Source organism: Chiloscyllium plagiosum, chromosome 22, assembly GCF_004010195.1.
Source record: "Chiloscyllium plagiosum isolate BGI_BamShark_2017 chromosome 22, ASM401019v2, whole genome shotgun sequence".
Lineage (NCBI taxonomy): Eukaryota > Metazoa > Chordata > Chondrichthyes > Orectolobiformes > Hemiscylliidae > Chiloscyllium > Chiloscyllium plagiosum.
The window spans coordinates 20,870,920-20,889,648 of NC_057731.1; the positions used below are offsets into that span (position 1 = coordinate 20,870,920).

Genomic DNA, 18,729 nt, shown 5'->3' on the forward strand with positions numbered 1-18,729 from the left:
TTAGTGGCAAACATAAAACAGGAACACAAACATAGTTTATAAATATTTAAATAGCAAGAGGAAAGTCAAAAAAGAATGGCATTGTTTCAGGATCAAATAAATATTTTTGTTTAAAAGGAAAATGGTAAGGATTGAATACTTTGCATTTCTTCACTCAAGATGCTGCTGCTGCCACGGTTATACTAAAACAGGAGGTCACGGTAATATTGGATAGAATCAAATTCACAAGGTTGGCAGCCCTCAATGCATAAAGGTCAGACAGTCCATGTGAACACATCTTAGATTATTGATCAAAATAAGGATGAAAATTGCAGAAGTTCAAGTCACAATCTCTCAAACTTTCTTATTATCGGGGTGGCATCAGAGAACTGGATGATTGTAAACATTTTGTCCCTCTTATAAAAAGGAAGAGTGATCCAGCCAGCAATTACAAGTCAATCAGCCCAAATTCATTCATTGGGAGACTTGACAGAAAATACTCTTGGACAAAATTAAATACTTTTGAACAAGTATGTTTACTGTTTTACCTACCTGTCCTGCCACTTTCACTACTTGTAGACATATATTACAAGATCTTTTGCTATATCTACTCCTCTCAATCGCCTCCTACTTTTTCTGTATTCTCTTGCCTGGTTTGCCTTCACCAAATATATAACCTTGTATTTCTCTGGAATAAATTCCATTTGCCAATATCAGCCCACTCAATCAAAACATTTCTATTTTCCTATGGTCCACAGCCATCCTCCTCACTATCAATGACCTGGCCAAGTGTGGTCTGCAAGCTTCTAAGCCGTTCAGCCTACTCTGCCATTCAATTAGGTCATGGCTGATCATTTCCTCAATGCTACTTTCCCGCAATATCTCTATATTACTTGACATCATTAGTCTCCAGAACCTGATCAATCTCAAATCCCTCAATGCTTGAGCTTCTGCAAAGTCCCCAAAACCTACCAACTTCTAAGTAAGGAAATCCTTGATCACCTCAGTATCAGGTGACCTACTACCTACCATGGGACACAATCTCAGTGTAATATGTAGATATACCAATCATTGAAAACACTAGACAAGCTGTGAAAGATGTTATGAAAACATTACAAAAGCATCATATATTGAGGCTTGTCATGCAAAAGCGAGAAAGTTATATTACCTCTTCATAAAGCAGAGGTTAGATCCTCATTGTGTTGATTTCTGGGCACTACTTCAAGAAAGGATGTCATGGTCTTAAAGAGGGTGCAGGATGTTTTTACTAGAATGATACCAGAGATGGAGAATGTCAATTTGGTGGAGAGATACGACTCATTCTCTTTTGAAATAGTGCTCAAGATTCTGACTAGCTTCCTCATCTTCCGCCTTGGGACCCTCCAACCCCATGGCATCAATGTGGATTTGACTACTTTCCTCATTTCCCCTCCCCCTGCCTTACCCCAGTTCCAACCTTCCAGCTCAGCACCATCCTCATGACCTGCCCCAGCTGTCCATCTTCCTTCTCACATACCTGCACCCCCCCCCTCCCCATCTTATCAACTTCAGCCCCACCCCTATCCACTTATTGCACTCTGAACCATCTTCGCCAACCTCACTCCCCCTCCCATTTATTTCTCTACCCTGGAGGCTCCCAGCCTCATTCCTGAAGAAGGGCTTTCACCCGAAACATCGATTCTCCTGCTCCTCGGATGCTGCCTGACCTGCTGTGCTTTTCCAGCACCACACTCTTGACTCAATATAAGTGGTTTACATTGAGAAAAGTGCCAGTAGCCAGAGATAATAGATTTAAGCTGAGATGCAATAGAGTCAGATATGGCACTAGGAAACATTACTCATTGAATTGTGATCTGTAAGGGTGGTAGAAACAGATTCAATAGACTAATTTAAAATACAATTGGATAAATATCTGAAAAGCAAAGAGGTTTAGAGAAATTGCAGGGGAGTGAAATTAACAGATAACTGGAATATAATGAGCCATAAAGTGACAATAACAACATGTTTATGCAACACTGTTCAAATTAAAAGAATGTCCTGATTTAACAGTTAAAAATCACAATACCAGGTTATAGTCCAACAGGTTTAATTGGAAGCACACTAGCTTTCAGAGCATCGCTCCTTCATCAGGTCATAGTGGAGGGCTCAATCCTAACACAATTTATAGCAAAAATTTAGTGTGATGTAACTGAAATTATACATTGAAAAATTGATTGTCTGTTAAGCCTTTCATCTGTTAGAATACAGTGATAGTTTCACTTCTTTCATGTGCAAATCACAAAACCTTTTTTTAAAAAGTTGCATTCTCGGGTTAGCTGTTAACAATGGTGATAGCTTGACAATATGTTGAAGGTGTTGGCCCTCTGTGTTCACAGTATCACAGTATTCTAACAGATGAAAGGCTTAACAGACAATCAATTTTTCAATGTATAATTTCAGTTACATCACACTGTAAATTTTTGCAATAAATTCTGTGTTAGGATTGAGCCCTCCACTACCACCTGATGAAGGAGCGACGCTCTGAAAGCTAGTGTGCTTCCAATTAAACCTGTTGGACTATAACTTGGTGTTGTGCGATTTTTAACTTTGTACACCCCAGTCCAACACCGGCATCTCCAAATCCTGATTTAAAAGGATTGGTTTACGTTTGATATCAGGAGAAAGTTGAGAAGTACAGGTCGACGATGTCGCAAAGGTGCAAAAATGTAATCTTGATGGGTATTGCTGTTGGAGAAGTAAAGCTGAGCACAGGACCAAGCAATACGCCACAGATCATCACCATCAGTCCCTCAAAATAAGAATGATGTCTGACAGGCTTCATGTTTAATGTATCCTCCAGTGACCCAAAAGGCACATATGTTTAGGCAGGAAGGTCAAAAGTGTTCCTGGGATGGGGAAATTATCAAGCTACAGTTCAGCTCTTTTCCCTTCCACTTTAGTCCTTTCTCCAAAGGAGGGCACAGTTAATTCTATGCTCGACTTCCACTTTAATGGTGACCTTTTGAGAAAATATGTCTCCCCATTAATAACAATAGCAGGAGACATAGGTGCTTTTCCAAGAGAAGATTGGAAGAGGATATTGGTCTTGTTGACGGTCAGTGAGAGGACTATCCTAATGTGAAGAATTCGAAAGGTTGAAGGAGGTCTGAATATTGTTTGTGATGTGAGCCACAATGACAGAGTTGTTAACATACTGTAAATCGTGGATATGCTGGTGGGTCTCTTTAGTCTTGGTGCTTAGTGTCTTGGGATTCCCAATGAGTTGAAATTCAATCATAACTTGTGTGGAAATTGGTCAGGAATAAGTTCATGACTAGACTGAAGTAAACATTGAACTCCTGCTCTGGTGTTGGTGCCCAGGTTTGTTTAATGATTAACTGCAAATAAAAAGGCACTTTTTTTTATTTGAGAGACTTGGGCATCGCTGGCTGGCCAGCATTAATAGCCCATCACTATTTGCCCTTGAGAATGGGATCTCCATTGTAAAGGATTGTTGCTCAAGAATTGAAAGGCTTCTTGAGTTTGAGGAGGACTTTCCAAGGGGGCTTGTAGTTAATGGACTCAAAATCCATCACAAATCAATGGACACCATGGACTATCCCAGACACATTTACTGGATTTGCAGAAAAACAGATCATATCTGCAATTGCCCTGGAAACCACATTCGAATTACATCCGAACAAATGGAGGCAGTTCAGGAGACTTTATGTGAAAATCTTCTCCAAAGTGCACCGAATGCCTCTACATTTCACAAAAACTGATTAATCACCCTTCTTGGAAAGTGAGACAATGATGACATTATGATTTGGAGATGCCGGTGTTGGACTGGGGTGTACAAAGTTTAAAATCACACAACACCAGGTTATAGTCCAACAGGTTTAATTGGAAACACACTAGCTTTCGAAGCGACGCTCCTTCATCAGGTGATTGTCACAATCACCTGATGAAGGAGCGTCGCTCCGAAAGCTACTGTGTTTCCAATTAAACCTGTTGGACTATGACCTGGTGTTGTGTGATTTTTAATGATGACATTGAGAGAGTTGTTACGTGGCACCTCTTCTTCCTAGTTTTGTTAAAGTATCTCAAAGTTTGAGCAACAGTCTACAATCATCAGCTTTACAGTTTGCTGCAGGAGTTGTCTGGACCATGTCTTGTTAGGTTTCATCTATTAGCTGCGTTTCGTGTCTCAGTGAGCGATAGCAGCGGACTCAAATAGTCTCAAGGAACTGAGGGATTACTTCGATGGCTTTATCAGATACTGTTAATTCCTGACTGGCTGCCTTAGATAACTGCACAAACCAAGGTAATTAGATCAATGAAGTCAAGCCATAAAGCATATGAATTCTAATGGAGTCATACAAACAGGAGTTATTCAACCCCTCCAGCATGTTCTGCTATTCAGTGGATAATGACTCATCCACAATCTTATTTTCCCACCTCCCTGGATCTCTTGTCCAACAAAAATCTAAAACTTGATGGAGAATTCTAACAGACCTAGTATTAACAAACTTTTGAGGCGAAAGAATTCCAAATCTTCATTACCTTTTTGCCTGGAAAATATGATTCCCAAGTTCATTCCCAAATTTATGATACTCTCCTGCTCTGAGCTCAGTTTTACTAACCGTAAGAAACATACCACTCAGTTAAACAGAACACAGCATAAATATAAATCAATGAATTCAATGAAATCAATTGATAAGGTCACATGATAAATCAAATTATTCTATTGTACTTCTCAATGCAAGATCCTTACTATTTACGTAATAACTTGCATGTGGATCAGTTAATTACATCCACTACTTCCCAATGGAGAAGTCCATACACATGCTCAGATAAATCATGAATGCGATTTATTTGATTCCTGCATTGCTGATCTTTTTATTAAAAAAATGAGGACAAACACCATCAGTTCTTTCACTATAGAAAGCTGCTACAGGTCAAATAAGTCAGTAAAAAGCAAGTTTTACTCTACTTAGTCTTACATCATATCAATAAAATTGAAATATACTGACAGTATTAGGGTCACAGGAGAATGCTAGTAAACTCTCACTATATATATTTGAACCCAGAAGTTACGGGGTTCGGAATTAGTGAAGCAGATCCTCTTCACCTCTGCATTTGCATTTTTTTTTCAACTACCTGGCCAGATAGATCTGCCAATTCTAATCTTCAGCTGAATGCTTAGTTATCAATTTTCCAAAAAATTAATACAATAGCAGGGACCTAGATTCAATTCTGTCTGCGTGGAGTTTGCACATTCTCTGTAGGTTTCCTCTAGGTTCTCCGGATCCCTCCCAGTCCAAAGATGTGCAGGTTAGATCAGGTGGTCATGCTAAATTGCCCATTATGTCCAGAGAGATGCAGACTAGGTGTATTAGCCATGGGATTAGCAGGGTAACAGAGATAGAGTAAGGCACTGGGTCTGGGTGGGCTGCTCTTCAGAGGGTCAGTGTGTACTTGGTGCACCAAATAGAATCCCTCCAGTGTGGAAGTAGGCTATAATGATTTTATGATACTGGACAGACTGACTGCTGAAAATATTTCATATACAAGTAGAAACAAATTTAAGGCTCTTGATGGGTCTTTTAAGTTTGTATACTGACCTGAACCACGTTTAGTGCGACATTTTATTAGAGGTTACTTTATTGACAATAGGTATTGCAGTCATGACCAATGGGTGGCATATTACACAAAAGGTGAAATAAAGTACGTGGTCAAAGGACTTACGAGCCCAGTTAATATTATGGATCGTATCCACTTTTAAAATGCAACTAGAACTGGGCTATAAACAGAGGCTGCATCAGTGATATCCACCTCACAGAAAGAACTTCTCTTACATGTCAATTAATTTATCAATTCCACAGTCATTGCTTTGTAATGCAGCCCAGTGTGTGTGTGTGCGCGCGCGCGTGTGTAGGCTTTAATAACTAATTTTTGATTTTCTTTATGAACAGTTTCTAGTCTCCAGCTTCACCTCGTACTCCCTCATGACTGACATGGAGCATGGAATTTGTGATGTTAAAATTCAATTTTGATCAGTTAAGATAAATCTTTTATCCTTTTCCTAACTGGTTGTCTTAAGGATTTACACTTGCAAAACCATACTCTGCATTTCTTCACTCTTCATTTGAATGCATATGCTCAAGGCTGGATTAATCTGCTCAAAATCACCTTGTTTTTTTTAAAAAGTGTGCCTTTTGCCTGCTTTAGAATTTAACTGTAGGTAGTACTGAGTTGGGCTGCTTGACACAATGTAGGGTTACTTGCCAAAACACTTGCAAGACTTTAACCCACTAAGCTAACTAGACAACTGAGGGACCATTCCTTGGATCTTGAATCCATTTGCTTGTTCTTGATTTTCACATCAAGAACAGATGTTTTGCTCTAAGGTGAATACCTTAATTTCAAAACAAGTGCCCATTTGCCAAATCTCAATAAGTTAATATTCCTTAAAAAATCAGGTTAACAGAACAGTTTTTCACTCTTCCATGTCAAGTAAAACATTTATATAATTTACAATTTAGTGTTATCAAACATCAAGTAATCTGAACACTATTAGATGCAAGTGATCTCTCTCCAACATTTAAACATATCACACATTTTTGGCCCATTCCAGTGACTTAACATTCAGAATAGTGATGCAACAGAGTAAGGAAACAGCAAAAATAAAACAAGGTGACTACTTTCATTTACAAGCAATCCAAAACGAAATACCGTTACAATGAATTGTTTTGTCATTATGCAATACTAGTCCCAGAAGCTGACACAGCAACAAATGTTTCATACTCTGCAGGACCTTAGTGTTTTGTTTCAATATTTATTTTAATCTATTTTCAATACGAAAAACTTCCAACTATACATTCAGTACTTTGACACAAGTTGAACATACATTCATGAAAACAAGAATTAGTAGCAAGAGTATGCCATTCAACCCTTTGTGTTCGTTCTGTCATTTGATAAGGTCACAGCTGATTTGAATGTGACCTGAACTCCACTGGTCTTTCTGCCTTCTCTCAAGGCTGGACTCCCTTGATCATCAGAAATCAATCTAACTCAGCTGTGAACAGATGTGCCCAAGTCTTTTTGGGGTTGGGGGAGGTGGGGAATTCCATAGATTAAATTACTCAGAGGAAAAAAAAAGGTGTTGAAAACCATTCAAGGTGGAGGAGTCCCCAAGGCCTGATACCAGGAGACTGATGCAGGCCAGGGAGGAGATTGCTGGGGCCTTGACAGAAATTCTTCTAGCCTCTTTAGCCACAGAAGACTGAAAAATAGCCAATGTTGTTTCTTTAAGCAGTGATAATCCAGAAAATTATAGGCTGGTGACCCTGACATCAGTAGTATGGTAAATATTGGAGAAGAAACTTAGGTACATATTTATTCACATTTGGAAAAGAACAGTTAACAGTTGATTCTGCCAGGATGCGTTTCTTCAACCCAGACTGGATTTAATGCAATTGAACAATTTAGACTTATTTGCAGAACTTTCCTTACCTGTATTAGTTATAAAGCCATTCCAGTCCCAATAGTTTAAATGGTGCAGCTATTGTACACTTTTCTTATAACATGAGATTGCATGAGAACTGGACAATTGCGTTATATCAACCAACTGCACCACTCCCCAGCCCAAAAATGACGATCATGCATAGTCTCAATGTCTTCTTAGCTAACCAGTTGTCTATCCACACCAACACAATCCTTTATACCTCAAGCTCTTATTTTGCAACATGACGGCTCATGAAGAGCTTTTGGAAATCCAAGTTCACCACATCTAGATTCTCCTTCATTTACCCTCTGTGTTACTCCATCAAAAAATTATTTGTCAAACAGCACTTCCCTTTCATAAAATCATATTGACTCTGCCTGATTGTATTCCAATTATCTGACCTCTATTGCCTCTTCCATAATAGTTTCCAGCATTTCCCGATGTCAGGCTACCGTTTTCTGTATTGTCTCCCTCATTTCTTGCATTTATGATTTTGCAATTCATTGGAACATTTACAAAAATATAAGTTGAGAAAATCATAGCTTACTTTACAGATAACATTTCTGAAGCCATTTCTTTCAAGGCAATAGCATAATGGTCATCAGGTCCAGGGCTTTTGTCAACTTTTAGCTAGAATAGCCCCCAAGAAAACAAAATGTAAAAGGAGATTAAAAACAATTTTAAAACAGCTAACAAGGTGAATGGAAATACTTAACCTACTTTAGAAATTATTTTGAAATTTCAGAACAATTATTAATTAAGGTTAACTAAACAAAATTACAGCACAGGAACAGGCCGTTCGGCCCTCCAAGCCTGCACCAATAAAGTAAGCAATGACTTGTGAATTGATAATAAAAAACAAGGAATGTAAAATGTCTGTCTTTACTGGAGAAGACAAAAATCCCAGTAACATGTGAAAATCAAAACAGTGAGGAACCATCATAGTTACTTTTCTGAGATCGGTTTTACAGTAAACACAAAGGGAACATTTAAGAAACAAAATATGACCTTTGAGAAAAAGAGTACCAGAAAGTCTCATCTTCTTGAGCATACAACAAAGACAGCTTGTATACTAAACACTGCCATTATGTTCCACTGGTTAAAATACTTTATGCACAGCACAGAACTGGAAAAATCATGATAGTTAATTTTATTTTGCTTCATCAAAGTGTAATGTTGTATCATCAAATCAAAGTGTTTTGTTAGGTAACCTCTGGTTTCCTTCTCCTCACCTTCCCCTCCCATTAAAATCTCAAATAGCATAAAATAGGAAGTCTTTATACATAAATGGATAAGCTATTTCAAACATTCTAACTATTTTGTTAGGGCTATAACAATCCACATGCACGGCCAATGTTCTAAAGAAAATGAATGAAATGCAAAGAGTTTCAATAGACTTTATTGCTGATTAACTTTTTATCTTGTTGCTACTCCCAATACATCAGCAGTTTGTACGGTGGAAGTGCACTAGTAAATACACAATGTCAATCTGTTGTAAAGCAAGTCATACAAAGACTGAATACAATTCACTAGCGTTTACAAGTACAGCAGAGCACATTTTAAAATTCATTGCTACAATCACTTTAAAAAAATCTCCTGTAGAGTATATAATCTATTATCATTCACTGCAGTTTACAACCCAGGAAATCAAATCCAATTGAGGCTGACATTTTCAGTGCAGGGTCATTGAAGTTGAGGTTCTATGCTGTCCCTCACATGCCACAGCTTGTAAGTGACTCCAAGGAGTCTTTTAATTCTGCATTTTACCTAAATCCAGTTGGTTTGCTCTGCTATCTATAACCATTGAGAGCCATACACACAAGTCAATTGCCTGCAGCAGCCTTTTACCATCTTGTTATCAGAGTAGATTCTAACACAGTGGAACTCTCCAGTGTTTAGGCAAACAAAACTGTCAATAAGCAAGGCAGAGCTTTACCTCAGCATTCAATTTTCCTAAGAAAATGAAATTAATCAAATGACAGCAGATTGGTTTTTTAAATCTAAAATGTGTTGTTCAACATAACAATGGGTCTTATGGCTTCACAAGTGTACACAGGAGTCCAATCTTCTGTCTCCACACCACCATAAAGCAGAGTCGTCACTAAAAATGATTATAGTTGGCAGCAGCCACTGGTTGAAGTTGTCCCTGTATAAGTAGGAAGGCACCTATCATCTGCATCAACTCTTGTAAACAATTTGGTAAACTGATGGATGAAAGCTATTGTACATGCAGGATTTAATTTTTTATCTCTCTTCCCCACGCCCCACCCAAATATAAGCTCTTAAGGCTTCACTATTAGCACAAGGAAGAATTATTCCAGTAAAGGAAGCAGCAGCCATGTTTTTACTGCTAAAACCACTTTGCACGCTAAAAAGTGATTTCACCAGAAGTACGAACAAGCATGTGATTTTTGAAACTGGGGTTATAAATAAGATAAACGCAGTTCTTTTGCAACTGTACTACAATAAGAGTTTGTTAAACATTCCTTCTCAGAAGGTACTGGAAACAATTAAGATGAAAAAAAGATGAAACAAGTTTTTGCAGGAACAGGTTGACAAACTGTACAGAAAAAAAGTCCGTTACACTGAAGATCTGCAAATCTAATATATCTGCTCTCATTCAGGTTTCTTTGAACACCCCAAAACAGAATTTTGAGACAAGAATTGGCTTACATGGGGAAATGCTGGTAGCATCTTTGGACAAGTCTCTGGTTCCCTAGATATATATACCTGAAATTAACAAAAAAAAATTGAATTATTCCATACTTTTCAAAGTTGTCTGCTCAGTTCTTCTAAATGCTCATAATGAATACAGGTGGACATTTTGTCTGGAATGCACCTACATGCAACATGATGCGCTGCTCCAACAAAATAACAGTAGAGAACAACTGATCCATTAACTCCATGCATGCATACAAAATAATTGTTTTGGAAAACATTTCCACTCCATTTCTTGGATTCACCTTTGCCCTTCTGAAGGTATCAGCTCATGCTTCAATGCAATTCCACAAGGATTCAGCAACCTCCAGAACTGCAAACATCCTTCTGTACATGTTCTAGTCTGAACCTAATTTGTTTGATGTTAGCACACAAGCATTTTGCAAAAGGATCAAATTTTCACTCCTACCTGTCAGGCTGCCAATTTCAATTATATAGTTGCAAACACCACACTTGACCAAAAACTGAAAAAGTATAGTGCTGGATTTATGTGGATCCAAAGGTACACTTACCAACTGATAGTGTTTAAGTGCTCTAAAGGGCTGTTTTGCAGCATAGACAAGGTAAAGACACCAGTATTCTTGCAGGTATTGTCTTTTCAGTAATGATGGAATAAATCACTGCTTCTTTAAAGAAACTTGGCTCAATCATAGTGAATTTCACTGTAAAGGTTCATAACATATTGGAGACACCCTTCAAAAGATAAAAGCAATGCATTCCTCAAAATTGTTAATCCTTTCACCAAGTCAGATATTATGCAAACAATCTTCACATGGCCTGATTTTCTTTGAACTGCATTTTCCTCCCCGTTAAATTAATTTTGGCTTATTTCTATGGAAGCACTTCAGTTTTTGGTAAACTTCCTGCACATAATAGGACTGGAAGTGAAAATGCAATGGTGGAACAAACAATAGAACAGCTCTACTGATCTACAGTGGCCTGGATTACATTTGCATCTTCTAACACAACCTGTTATGCAATGTCCAATGCTGTTAATAGCACATTTAAACTTAATATCATGGCTTGCTCAATTACTTCAGCATCAGTGTTCAAAATACCTTAAAGAAAGCCACTAAAGTTAGTTTGAATTGATACACTGAAAGATGACATGATTAAAGATACAGGTTAATGCTATCCATGATATTGCTTGAGAGCAAATGGAAGGGCCAACATGTTAGTCTATGGGTTCTTCTTAGTAACGGTTCATTTTAAGTAACTTTTCCCTATGGTAAATTTGTATTACAACTTCGATTTACTATACCATTGAACTGCTTTAAATTATTTTATAATTAACAATAAGTTATTGTTCAGCATTACTTGTTCATTGGGTACAGTTCCAGTGAATGCTGGAGAAGAGGTAACATTAGCATTTTGCAAGCCTTGCATCTAGTGCACTGATAATGATATGCTGCTAAATGCCAATGAAGTTACAAAAAAAAAAAACACCCAAAATGTCTCGTAACCATTGAGACAAATAGTCATCTGCAGTATTTAAAGACATGTTATGTTCACTGCATTAAAACTACTGCACTATATAATTTTAAAAAATCATTTGAATCAAAATAAAAAAGGCTCTAGTCTTTGTCGATTATTCACCCTGGAATTTTTTTGCAGTAATTTATTCAATTGAAACCAATCTCAGACAATGAAAACAGTGACTTAAATAGTTACATTCCAAATTATAACATTCACTGTCCACCCATAAGAATATGGGCTACATCATAGCCATTAACAGTCCAAAAGAAAAGTCAGACTTCCTTCTGCTTGATCCTTTCTCTTGCTTGTCACAGCTCAAGCTCAGTCCTTCAAGATAACTTGGTAGAATTCACCAGGATCCAACAGCCATGTAATTGCCATACAAAATGGAATATTAGTTGAAGCTCAGAGACAGTTAAAACATGGGAAGGATATCCACTCATCTTTCCCCTGATCTTCAGCTATCTTCAAGAAAAAAAGAAAGGAAAGTTACTGCATCAATGGCTGATTCAAGAAAGCTGTAACAACAAGTATTGGCACTGATCAAACATTTCCAGTATTGCACATTACCTTTTCATAATAAACAATAAGTCATACTACACAAATGTGCACAGTAAGTTCTTCTGCAACAGCAATGCATTATATCCTATGCTGGATTTAAAGTTGCTCTGCAAATCTATGCTTTTACTTAAAAAAAACTAAAAAGCACCATGGAATTTCCAGTTAGCCAATGGGCTCTTCTTAGTAACAGTTCATTTTAAGTAACTTTTCCCCATGGTAAATTTGTTACAACTTCACGATTTACTATACTACTGAACTGCTTTAAATTATTTTATAATTAACAATAAGTTATTGTTCAGCATTACTTGTTCATTGGGTACCGGTCCAGTGAATGCTGGAGAAGAGGTAACATTAGCATTTTGCAAGCCTTGCATCTAGTGCACCGTGATAATGATATGCTGCTAAATGCCAATGAATTTGCAAAAATAATCACCCAAAATGTCTGAGGACTGAGGATCCAAGAGATCTTAATTTCTTCAAAAAGTGTCTTGGGTCCAAGCCTCCACCCAAGAAAAGTTCTTTGGGGTTAACGTCTCATTCAAAAAAGGATCAAGTGCCTGCTTCAGGGAAGTTTCAAATGTGTCACCCACGACTCTTTTGGGCAAGTTTAATGGAGAGGAAGAGATACCGTAGAGGATTTTCGTGCCAAATTAAGATTTTTCAAAATGTTAGGGAAACTGCACAAAAACAATAGACGAGTATTGTCCCATTAGGTGGAGGAGAAACTTTTACACCAAAATAGGTAAAATGAAACTTGGTCCTGGAAACAAACTGCCATAACAAAAAAAAAGGGCCTCCAAAATGCATGGGATTATCAAAAAAGGATATCATGAGTTAAATTTTTTTTAAATTTTAATGTATAGTAAGTGAAGTTCGCAGATAGATATCAAACAGAAAGAACAAAATTAGGAACTAAGCAAACTGATCAAAAGGATTTAGGTCTTTCAGACCATGGGCCAATTTGTGACATATCTGCTTCAAAACAGATTAAAGTCAAAAGGAGTCAGTCATGACAAGAAAAGCTCAGAGACTGTTAGTGAAAGGGGTCTTGAGGTTACAACAATAGATCATTTGATCACAAAAGGTACCTAGACATTGAAAGAAGTAAATCAGAAGAAATATGCAGAAGAAATCTTTAATTATATATTTGCTATATAAAACACAGCACAAACATGTGTTGCAGTCGGTCATTCTAGTTACCGACTTAAAGCTTATTAATGTCTTTCAATCGGTGTCGCTTCTAAACCCTTGCATTTATCAACAATTGGAAAGACCTGTGTTCAGTTACATTTGCAAAAAAAAACTTCAAAACAAGTGTGAAGATAATTAGCAACTCATCAGTAAACATTCACAATTTATCACACCATAGTTTGAAGGAAAGTGTAGGAGTAAAATTTTACTGTGACTGAGACATCGTCAATGAGGCAAAATATTTTAGTTTAACCACATTAAGTTTCTATGGCAAAATGCACATAAATCCCTTTGGAAAACAGACCATTCAACCTGGCTAGACAGTAAGTGTCTGTCTGAATCACCATCAAATGAATAATTTACTTAAAGCCCTCTGTAAACAGTCAGGAGTGAAAATTAAATATAGGGCTCCAAATGAAAAGGATACATAGAATACCCAGGAAAATAACCTTCAAAATTAAATTCTAAAACTAAAAGTGGATGTCATTTTAAAAAATGTTGGCTCATCAACACACTAAATATTGTAGTCAATGCCGACTGAACATTTAGATCTAACTGAACTCACTATGGAAAATGTCAATTAATCCACATACAACGTATTATGCACTGAGAAACTTCTTTGACTGGAAGGTTACAGCAGAGTAACTCTACTAGTTAACAGAAAGCTTAATAGCAGTTTATCCATTTCCTTGCTTCAAAGTACAAAACAAGTTCAAAGAACTATCTGGAAATCCATGCTTCAGTAACAATGATGGGGAAACCTGCAGTAGACTTACTTGCAGGTTCTTAAGAATGGTAACAGCAGCACATTAACACCAATTATAGAAATGTTTTTAAACAAAGTTAGGGAAAGGGCACCATCTTCAAACTGTACAAGGCCAAATACACAATGCTGTTAAAACTTTTCATTCTGTACAAAAGAAGGCATTCTCTCAAGTACAAATAGTAAAAGAACCTTCGCATATAATGTGAAATAAAAACAGAATGTGCTTGAAATGCTTAGCGCATTTACTAGCATCAATAAAAAGATTTAACATGGAGTAGAAAAGGATTGAAGGCTGATAAATCCCCAGGGCTTGACAATCTACATCCCAGATTACTTAAAGGAAGTGCCCCAAAAAAATAACAAATGCATTGGTGGTCATCTTCCAACATCCTTTAGACTCTGGAACAATTCCTATAGATTGGAGGATAGCTAACATAACACTACGATTTAAAAAAGGAGACAAAACCATAGAAGGCTGTGAGGAGGATACAGAGAGGTAGCAATGTGATTTGGGAAGGCTGAGCGAGTGAGCAAATGCATGGCAGCATTATGCAGATAAACATGAGGTAATCCACTTTGGTAGCAAAAATAGGAATGTGGATTATTATTTAAATGGCTGTAAATTGAGAGAGGGGCATGTTCAAAAAGACATAGATGCCCTTGTGCACCAGTCGCTGAAAGCAAGCAGGCAAGTGCAGTACATAGAGAAGGCGACCAATTGCATTTTGGCCTTTGTTGCGAGAAGATTCAAGGACATGAAAAAGGATTTCTTGATGCAATTGTACAGGATATTGGTGAGGCCACACCTGGAATATTGTGTGCAGTCTTGGTCTTATCTGACAAAGGATGTTCATGTCACATAGGGAGTGCAGCAAAGATGCACCAAATTGATTCCTGGGATGGCATAACCGACGTATTAGGACAGACTGAGTCAGTTAGGATTGTATTCATTGAAATTTAGAAGAATGAGGGAAGATGTCAGAAACCTAAAGAATTTTTACAGAGTTTGAAAGGTTAATGCAGGATGTTCTGGATGTTGGGGGAGAGAAGACCTGGGGTCATAGTTTAAGGATGTGAGGTAAACCTTTGAGGACTGTTACGTTGAAATTTCTTCATCCAGAATGGTAAGCCTGTAAAATTCACTATCAGAGAAAAAAAAGGTGTTTCAGGCCAAAGCGTTTGATATAGGTCATTGGTAAAAGGATCAAGGGATATTCGGCAAGGGCGGGATGAGGTAATTGAACTCAAAGATCAGCCATTATTATAGTGAATGACAGAGTATTCCCAAGGGGTCAAATGGCCTACTCCTGTTTCTATGGTAGGAGTTCAGTAATGGAGGAGGATAGAAATCGGATAGATACAATGCCAAGTTAAAAAGGAAAACAATACAGAAATGCTAAGAAACTTGAAGAGATGTGGCTGAAGGCTAGTCACATACCTGTGACAGAGATCGAATGGAAGGGCTAGTTGAATGTCAAGTATTCATAAAGAGACAGCATAAAGAAAAAAAAAGTGACAAGACCTCGTTTTTTGTGGACATACAGAGTACAACTCTTAAAAGGCAGCACACAAACATGGACAGATTAGCTAAGTTAGGAGGGTCAAGTTTACCACCAACTTTCCTTTGAAGGTGGAGACAAAACTACTCAAAAGAAATTATACTCGATTGCGAGTACAGCTTTCTTTAAATCACCACTTTACATTTTTTAATTATCTAAAAGAATTTTTAAGGTGGATTTAAACATTGTATAAATTTCAAGCAGATAGTCATGTTATAACTATCACTGACTCGCTCCACAGCTACAGCTCATGAAGGGAATACAACACTGAATATTTACTTTGCTCAAAATAGTAACTATCTGGACAAGTGATTGCTGTTAAATATTAGATAACAATGGGTACGTGGCAGAGAATACAATGTAATGTAGAACTGAACATTATAATAAATATTCACATGCAATTGTAAAAATGCTAGTCTCATTTTTAAATTCTCAAGATGACAGGTAGATAACAATATCCTAGAATTTTGGTTTCAAAGATATTGGTAAATTTAAAAAGTTGTTTCTGCCTGAAAACATGCCTGTTAATAATACTTATTAGATTACTTACAGTGTGGAAACAGGCCCTTCGGCCCAACAAGTCCACACCGCCCCGCCGAAGCGCAACCCACCCATACCCCTACATTTACCCCTTACCTAACACTACGGACAATTTACCATGGCCAATTCACCTGACCTGCACATCTTTGGACTGCGGGAGGAAACCGGAGCACCCGGAGGAAACCCACGCAGACACGGGGAGAAGGTGCAAACTCCACACAGTCAGTCGCCTGAGGCGGGAACTGAACCCGGGTCTCTGGCGCTGTGAGGCAGCAGTGCTAACCACTGTGCCGCCCAAACTTATAGTTTGTAAAATCGTAGGGGAGGAGGTAGAAAGAGAAAGGGAGGGAGAGAGGACATTTCATAACATTTCACATCCTTTAGGGATGGAAGCTGCCAACCTTACTCATGTGAGTCCAGACCCATAATAATGCTGTCGGCTCTCAACTGCCCTCTGGGCAATAAATGCTGGCCTTGGAAGTTTTGTTTGTAATAAATGTTAATGTGATGTCAGCATCTCTGGCTATAAACAGCATTTATTGCTCATTTCTGTTTGATCCCATGGTGGTAGTGATGAGCTATCTTTAAACACTGCTGCTTGTGGAGGATTGATACTCACAGTGCAGTTAGATCTGCAAGATTTTGACCACAAAGAGGAGCAGCAATATAATTCTAAGTAGTGCGTGGTTTAAAGGAAATTAGCAGTGATGGTATTCCCATACATTTGTTGCATGTCCTTCTAGGTGCAGGTTTTAAGGTGCTGCCCAAGGACCCTTGGTGAGTTGCTATAGTGCACTTTTAGATGCTACACAACACCCCTGTTGGGCAGTAGTGATGGGAATGAATGTTGAAGGTGTTGGATATGATGGCAATGAAGCAAACTGGTTTATCCTAGATGGTGTCAGGCTTCAAGTGATGTTAGAGCTGCATTCATCCAGGCAAATAGAGAGTATCCCACCATATTCCTGACTTGGGCTTTGTGGATGGTGGACAGGCAGTGAGGAGACAGCTGTTGGTTGATCCTGCACCAGTTCTCTTATCAAAAGTAGCCTACTGGGCACTCGTATCCCAGAATTCCCAGCCTCTGACCTGATGCTGAAGGTACTGTATATATATATATATCGATGATCCAGTTTAGTTTCTGGTCAATAGTAACTTGGAGTATTTGTGATGGTACATCTAAAGATGGTAATGCCAAAGAATGTCAAGAGCAGACGGTTAATATTCGCTTCCTAGAGATGGTCATTGCCTGGCACTTGCAGATCAGTACAACATCTGGTTCTATAACTGGCAAGTGCTAGGTACCATTCAGATCACGCTTGTGGACTCAATATTCTTCAATGTCTGAGTAGTGGTGAATAGTGCTGAATGTTGCACACTCAGCAATGAAAACCTCCACTCTGGTCTATTGGAGGAAATAAAAGAGCACAGATGAAGCAGTGAAAACTGGTTGGGCCTGGCACAGTACAAAGAAGAACAATACTGCACAGGCCCTTCGGTCCTCCGAGTCTGCGCTGGCACATTTTGCCATGAGGAACTTGGGCAGTGATAGTGGGTTTTTTAAAAAGTGAGTTTGTATACATAAAAATCCAGAAACAAACTTTAAAAAAAAAGTGAATCAGCATTTGAAAACTTTAGCCCAAATACAGATGCACTGCCCAACATTCCTCGTGCTGCAGTGAATTAATCAGAAAACAAGCACAAGACAACTCGTGGTTAAACTTGACAAACAAACAGCAATCAAATCCTAGAATCAAAAGGGTAGGAGATGAGTATCCAGCATATTGTGCCTGCTCTTTGAACAAACTAGACAAGTAATCCCACGGTCCTGATATTTTCACATAGTTTTGCAATTTTTCTTAACTTTTTTTATCTAATTCTCTTTCAGAAGTTGTTTGCCTGCACTACCCCTTGAAGCAGTGAATTCTAAACCCAAACTGTTCAGTACACAGAATCAAATGAAAAGAATATCACCAGGAACTCAAGATGGACATCAACCCCCAGTACAATGAAGGTACCCTATCACCCTCTGCTAAAATTCTTTAACCAACTATCTTCACTCTGCATTCTCTTGTTACCATTCCTCGCCTTGTCAAAACCCGTAATTTTTGAACAATGCAGTACAAATAATGATGGCAAAGAAACAATTGATTTTACTAAATTGATTCAATATGCTTGTGACCCTGAAATACATCATTCTGCCATAATGAAAGCAAATCAAGGAGAAACACAAAACATTGTTACTAGAGGCTGTTTTGCCAAGTTTTGCAAAATGAAAGTAAGTGCAAGGATAACTAATTATAGTGACATTAAAATCTTAAGTTTGGTAATATTAGATAAATAAATGCAATCAAGTGTAAGTGTGGGTTCTGTTTAAATATCTCTTTTTAAATAAAAAAAACATCCTTCCCTTGGTTTCAAATGGAGGGCAAAATATTGGGTGGAATGATATT

At 37.9% G+C, this 18,729-nt stretch overlaps 1 protein-coding gene across 4 annotated transcripts in view; it reads right to left on the reverse strand.

The window, feature by feature from the left end:
- Positions 1–8,848: 8,848 nt before the first annotated feature.
- pwwp2b (PWWP domain containing 2B) overlaps positions 8,849–18,729 on the reverse strand; it is a 43,705-nt gene continuing 33,824 nt past the window's right edge. For 3 of the 4 annotated variants that reach the window (XR_006314915.1, XM_043712556.1, XM_043712558.1), the window contains one exon: positions 8,849–12,124. The gene's annotated coding sequence lies outside the window, so the exon portion shown is untranslated. The remainder of the gene's footprint in view (positions 12,125–18,729) is intronic. The other variant, XM_043712557.1, reaches the window with a different exon arrangement.